A 7,500-nucleotide genomic window follows, 5' to 3' on the forward strand; every position below is an offset into this window, starting at 1 on the left:
TGGCCGCAAAGCTCGAGTTTGGCGAACCTTCAACTTCCAGCTCGTAATCTTCCATTTCTGAAACTTTCATATCTGAACCGGAGGGCAGAATGAAGTCGTTCGAAGCCATTTCTTGATTAACACGTACGCTGGTTACAAATGTCAGCCGAACATAAATTGTTTTCACCGGCACGCAAGGAAAACTACAAAACTACGCGTCTCCTCTGTTGATTTGCCTGATGCTAATGTCCGGGAATTACGTCACTAGGCCCAGTCTCCCTTTTACCCGGTCGCGGGCAGAGAAAACCGCACTTGAAAAATTCGTATAAAATTCGGGTTTTAACCAAAAACAAAAATTTTTGCGCCATTTTGCTCAGCGCGATACAAAGATTTCTCGAAGCAAAAAAAAAATTTCGGGACTATAGGCACTTTAAGTGTTGTACAGAACATTGCAGGTAACAAAATATTGATATCCGACGTTGAAGCGAACAATCCGTCGCTTTTAAAGTGGTACAATGGTCAAATTTTTACCCCTTGATTTTTTGAGTGTATCACATAGAATTCCATGAAAGAACAAAAATGCCATTTACCGTTTGCAGATATCTTCATTAGTTCCGGAGATATTTAAGTTCGAAAAATGGGTAAAATATGCAAATGAGATGACAGATACACTCAACCCAATATTATATTGAGTATATAAATAGAGCTACCTTGGCCAATTTGCAGCACAGACCATTGAAACTTGGTAGTCTAATAGTTCTACAGGAAACAAACCTATGGCTATAAAAAATTATGTTCCTATGGCAACTCACTCTTTTCCAGTCCCCACCCACTTGATTTCAATATGTTAGTGGCTTTCAGCTTGAAAAATGTTGAACAAGGCCACAAACTCGAGCTAACATACAATGTATTTATATGCTTGCTGGATCATGCATATGAAGTACTTTTAGCAAATATCAAAATGGAACGCCAAAGGTGGCCAGAAAAGCTTTAAATATGGGGGAGGTCTGGAACCCAGTATGATGCCATGGTAACAGAACTGTTAAGCTCATATTGTGGAGAACATTTGGGAGAATCTTACTGCAAAAAATCAAAAATTTCTGATACAAATTGGCTGAGATATCTCTTTTCATCATATTTGAACAAAATTTGGTTGAGTGTATGACGTCATCACTTGGCTAATTTGCATATTTTAAAAACTCGAATATCTCTGGAACGAAAAGAGATATTTGAAAAAAGTAAACAGCATTTTTCCTCTCACGCAGACTACTTGTTTATGTTTCAAAATGGCTTAGATAGGAAAGATGCGATTTTCGTCATACATGTAGTACCACTTTAAGATTGGACAGATATTTATTTTTCACAGCTTGTGTTGTTTATCGAATTGACGTTCCATTATTGAGTTCCAAAGGGATATATTTTGTTCAAAGATCCAATAAAACATCATTCGCATTACATCGGCTTCGTTGCCATTGTTTGTATTGTGTCCACCTGATAAAATCTACCCATTTCCACTACCCCTTGAAACCTACAATGTACCAAAGATATGCCCAGGATACTCTAGGCACAAAAATAATACTTAGCAGGGGAGCGACAGGTTTCCATTTTCCCGACACCGGAAAAAACTGATAAATGCAACCAATTTTCCGACTGGAATGCCATATGGCCACCCAGTAAAAAGATGCTATCATTACTGTAATATAGGTCAACATAGCGACAAGAAAGCCGTCCAAAAACTCTGCAATTTAGCCTGTTAATTTGATATGCCATTTTCAAAAAACCATAATACTCCTTGTTTGCCCTCCAAAATTTTGCATAAGCATTGTTTTTGTTTTCTCTTGGGACCATTGTAAGTCCCAAAAGAAACTTGAAACAATGCTTACCCAAATTTTGGAGGGCAAACAAAGAGTATTATGGTTTACTTGAAAGTGATCTGTGGGGTTCACCAAGTTCGCTTCTGAGATAGACACATTTACAAACAAAATGTAGGGAGTTTTTTTAAGGATCTCCTGATGCTATGGTCACCTGTGATGTCACAGTGTTGCAGTGTAGGAGGGTTATTTAACTTTCAGAAACGCTTAATTTCCGCATCTTTTATCGACACGAATTTATGTTTCTCCAGTTGTTACAAACAATTCCATGAAATGAGTACTTCATCATACTTACCAGAATTCCAAGCAGCGGCTTTAAGCTTGATATGTTTCGAATGTTCCCTGCTGACACAATTCACACTACTTTCACTTTATCTCAGTGCAGTCCGTATTGATCCTAATGAACAGAAGAAATCGATTCAATTAACAGTCAGTTAGCACAACAAAAGTCACAAGTAGCAATCCCTCTTTTATAATTAAATTGCTTTATAGACAAAAAAAACTTGAGGGTTTAATGTAGTTTCCTAATTTCCTAGTGGCATCTGACCCAGTGTTAACACGTGTGGTCAGCACCACCTCATGTGCCACCTCTGACTGGTTCCGAGAACCACGGAGTCTCAGCCTATCGTGATGGCAACCAATGCTGTTTTAAATCTCTGAGTTCGTTTCATTTGAAAACTTTTCCAGCCTTCTTTAGAACCAGCAAGAGGTCCTTAGTGCAATTATTGAGCGTAAAACCTCAGTGAACAGGAACTGAGATACATACATCTTCTTCGATGGTTTAACATATAATATGTGCGGATATTTTGCAAGTTACGTAGTATTACGAGCAATGAGCAAAATGTTAAACCACCGAATAAGAGATTATTCCACTACAAAAACGGTGTTATTTTGCTTCAATTTTATGTGGTAAGAGTGTCTAAAAAAATAAATCACCTGTCCTTCAGGACTCTTGCGAACGATCTAAACAGCACAAATATTGATCAAATATGGTAAAATGGCGTAAGAGTGGAATAATAAACTGGTAATTGGTAGAACTTAAAGAGACATACTGTAGCAAGATCACCATCTGCACAAATTAAATGATGAAGGAATAGCCCACTTTAAATACAACTAGACGCCCCGTGAGCGTACACTGGGTTGCACAAAAAAAGAGGGAACTGAGTTGGGAGGTATTGAAGGCGCTGAAACTGGATTTTCCCGGAAGTAATGCCGAAAATAAAACATCAGAAAAAAAAGGCCTAGGAATCCAATAAGTAACCTGAATAATCGCAAATCATAATGCTGACAAACACAAACGCGAACGAAATGGTTAATAAATGTGAAGGTTTTTACTATTTGAATGATTTTGGGTTAGATTAAAGGGGCATATTGTTGAAAAACAGGGCTTGAAATCAACGAAAAATCCAGTCGCAATTTAGTTGCAAAATCGTCGCGCTGCATTGTGTTGTCAGCGGTTTAGCAAAACAAAATATGAGCCCACAATACTTGTGTGTAAAGAAACCGCTGAAAATGGCGAATGATCTTGAAGGAATGGAGTTGTGTGCATAACGTCATCACAGCTAAATTACCCTGCAATTACACTATCTTCAGACTGAAAGAAAATTCACGGCGAGAAACATTTCTTTATTTAGTTTAGCAAAAGTAGCAGCAAAGTGACAACTTTTAACCCTTTTATGTCGAAAGAGCGAAGGTGAAAACAAGTTGCAAATTTGCTACTTCTCCAGATATTTTAGTCGCAAAGGGAAAAAATTCAGTCACAAATGCGACTGTATTGGTCGCAATTTCAAGCCCCGGAAAATCTTTGCGTTAATGACTAATGTAAACAATCTTCCCAATAGTAAATGGTAGCAATAATTGGGCTAACCAGGAACCAGTTACACTAGAATGACTAAACAAATATTTTCTGAAATGCAAAACTATGGGTATGTTGTGGTTTCAGATTTTTCTTGGTTTGAATTTTGTTTGAACCAGTTTACATTTTTCAAACTGAGTCTACATTTTCAAACCACTTTAAGTTTTTAAAACTGATTTTTCTTTATCAACTGTCTACAAAAGGGATTTTCCTATTTTGGGGTGCAGTTAAAAAAGGGGCTTGGTTTTTGGGGGGGTCTCAAAAAGAACGAGACAAATCAAGCCATTTATTCGGTCCTTTCCTTTTCTCCATTCTACTTCTCCTACCCCTCCCTGATCTTCACCAGTGCCTCTATCCTTCCCCCTCTTTCCTTCACACATTTATCCCCCCCCCTTTAATACCACTTATACTCCCCCCTCTACAACACTACTCGCAGACATTTCATATTTCACAAGACTTTTTGCATACTCACCAGAACTCTCAAGGGAACAGCCGACAATTCAGTGACACGTCTTTCGGTTGAGTTATTCGGAAGCGACTTTTTCATCAGTTACATTATAACCTTAGTCGGCATTTTACAATGGCCAACTCGAAAATCCAACTCGAAATCGTAACTCGCAATTAGTCTGTCTCATCTACTGACGCTACACAATTAATCACTTGACTCTGACTCAAAATGACTTCCACTCAGATTGTCCAAACATCAGTCAAAGTCACCCTAAACAGTCCTAATCTCAAGAATATTATCATCCATCACTTACGTCTGCATACTAATGTAATGTTCCAAGCTCTTAATTGGAAAGAATTTAAAGAGTACTATATGTGACCCTATTTAGGAAAAGGGGGATTAAGGTGAATTTAGAAAACAACGTTTTAACGCGTTTAATCGCGTTCGTCGAAACGCGTGGAAACGCATTTTTTGTGCGTTTAAACAGATTTTTAACGCGTTTAAACAAACGGCTCTGTTGCGCTTCAATTACTGCATTTCGTATGCTGAAAAGTACGCTAATTTAGTTGTATTTGAATGAATAAATTACCTGTTCTATAATATGAAATGCGGAGATTAGAGTGCATGTCTTCCAACCCACTGTGTCAAAATGATCAATTCATCAGCAAACTTACCTTTTGCCTTTCCTTTTTACATTGCAGTAAGAATCACATTCCGTCTATAATAATTTACTATCCTTTTTTCTGTGAGCGCCTCATGCGCACCGACTTTAGCCCACTTGCAGTGCACGAATCTCGTGCTATCAACAACGGCAACCAGACAATTAGCACACGCAGGAAAGAAGATTCGGTTTTCGAGTCTTCCTAAGAATGGAGCAAGCCGTCGCATTTGAGCCTACGGATTCTGCAGACAAGAGCCAACGATATTGCTCAAAGAAACGCGAACCACTGAATGACGCTTCAAAAATGTTTCCATTAGCGCATCAGGTTTCACCAAGAGGCTGGTCAATCATTTGTCTCAAGCTTGTTTTAATATTTTTAAACTCTTTAAAATTTTCACATTCTCCTCCTTCGTGTTTTCCTCTTCGGAATTTTTGGCGACAAAAAGAGCACGTCGCCAGAATGAAGCAGAATCGAAGTGATGACGCCGCTAGCCTTCGGGATGTGTCATATGTTATCACTCGAGTAGACTGGTCACGATGTCGTGACGCTCGCCCCGCAACAACTGAAAAATCAGGTTTTCGCCCCATAGCGACGAAAAAATTGGATTCTTTGTACCATTATTGATAATGCCTCGAGAAAATAGAAATTACAGAAAACAGGCTGTCAACATTTAACCACCTTCAGAAGGACGTAATTCAAAGAATGAGCGAATCACATAAACATTTCATCGAAATGTGACAAAGTAAACATCGCATTGACTTGACCAAATACTTCTGGGTTGTGTAATTCTCTCCATTGTTATCGTGGGGAAACAGAAACCTAAATATCCAGTTGCGAGAGAAGTAGGGAGCGATTCAGTGAAACTGGGAACGTTTTTAGATTCGCGAACATTTGGTAGTATCGCAAGTATTTACCGGTTTTTCTGATCAGCGAATTGATTTTTTCGGAACTTCCTTGGTGTTCACGAACAGGCTTTCCATCGGATAGTCTTAATTTATTTGTTACGGATTCTTTCAGTTGTCGCTATAATAATATAATTATTGTGGGACTGTGAGAGAAGTAGCGAACGATTTAACGAAAGCAAGAGCCGTTTTTCGCTATCTTTATGACCGGTACCTTCTGGTGTGATTAATGGCTCGAAGTTGAAGCTTTGGCCGAAGACCAAAATTTCGGAAGGTTGCGTGACTGATCGCGACAAATATGTGGATCAGTTTATTTCTTTTGAGCGGTAAACAGCGAGTCGTCGATCAATTTCTTTTCTAATGGCTTGAACGTAACTCTTAAATGCAGCTTTAGTTGAGCCCTGTCATGATGGTACGAGTTGTTTTATCTTCGTTCGGTTACTTGGGCCTTGGTCGTCGCCGGGGTCGTCGCTCAGAGTCGGAAGACAGCCGCTATGTCAACTGCCTTGATCAAACATGAATAAAGGAAAAATGGTAGTAAGTTTTGCATGTGAAGAATGCCTCAGCTGGTAACCCCAATGCAGAAATTTATTTGATTGATTTATAAGTGTTTGCGACTCTACTAAGACCAACATGAACAGCATTCAACAATCAACGTTCTGTTGTACATTTCTAAAACAGGATCGCACATGACAAGAGAAACCTACTGACGACCCTCGCTAATCACAGGGTACACATCAAAGCAAACTTGTGCTTAACACCATCTTGAAAATTCATTTGTACATTCCTCACTTCATTTGAAACAAATTTCTATTGTTTATGCTCATGATTTACCGTTAGAGTCGCTAAGTGAGTGTTTTGTTTTTTCCTCAGAGAACGCCGCCAATTTAGGCATGTTTAGGTTGGACTAATTCGCATTTCTTCTCTTTTCCGAGTACTTGCAGCGACTAAAACAATCAAGATTTCGATGGTTTGTCGAGCTGCACTGTTTAAATAAATCACAGTTAACCCCAGATGACACCCAATAATAATATTATAGCAAGCAGCCATTTAATTATGCGCTCACTTGAGGTAAATTAACAGCGTTTAAACGCGTTGTTTGTGTAAAGCTTTTCCGACATGAAATCTTACGCACGCGTTTTTTTCGCGTTTAAACGTTGTTTAAATGCGTTTAAACGGTGTTTTAACGCGTTTGCATTTAAAACGATAGAAAACGCGTTTTTTTGTTATTCACCTTAATCCCCCTTGTCCTAAATAAGGTCACATATACATCTATTGTCAAAAGACAAAGCTTTCTTCTCTGTAATCAATTCTATTTGGAATATTATACATGTCTAAACAATGCCCTTTAAATTATGAACAAACTTGCTGAAAAGTTTTGAACTAATTGAAAAATTATTATTGTGGAATTCCAGAAGAGTACAAGTGTGTCTAAAAATTGTTTTGAACATTACAGCAGACGCTGGAATTTAAAGTGTCTATCCGGTCTACAGGGTTTTTATGGTTTTGGCATCTCTATACCTGTAGCGTAGATAAATATCCCAAAAATAATTTTTCGATTCCACCACTTTTTGACCCCGAAATCAGGCTTCAAAGCTCGCGCTTTGGCCACGCCCAATCAAGTTGGCCGTGTACTCGAAGATTGGTGACTAGTGATGTCAATTCAAGAACGACTCGAAATTGGAAGAGATAGCAAGCGATTACCTTCATAGACCCATCATCGTGTAGTTTCATTAATTAAGCGACATTTTAGGACACCCATTAGTGAGTGATGGAACATGAA

The 7,500-nt window shown here is 38.5% G+C and overlaps 1 protein-coding gene across 8 annotated transcripts in view; it reads right to left on the reverse strand.

Moving 5' to 3' along the window:
* LOC137998145 (D-inositol 3-phosphate glycosyltransferase-like) overlaps nt 1-7,500 on the reverse strand; it is a 60,526-nt gene that overhangs the window by 29,451 nt on the left and 23,575 nt on the right. For all 8 annotated transcript variants that reach the window (XR_011122710.1, XR_011122705.1, XR_011122708.1 and 5 more), the window contains one exon: nt 2,146-2,247. The gene's annotated coding sequence lies outside the window, so the exon portion shown is untranslated. The remainder of the gene's footprint in view (nt 1-2,145; nt 2,248-7,500) is intronic.

Source organism: Montipora foliosa, chromosome 3 (genome assembly GCF_036669935.1).
Source record: "Montipora foliosa isolate CH-2021 chromosome 3, ASM3666993v2, whole genome shotgun sequence".
In the NCBI taxonomy this organism is placed as follows: domain Eukaryota; kingdom Metazoa; phylum Cnidaria; class Anthozoa; order Scleractinia; family Acroporidae; genus Montipora; species Montipora foliosa.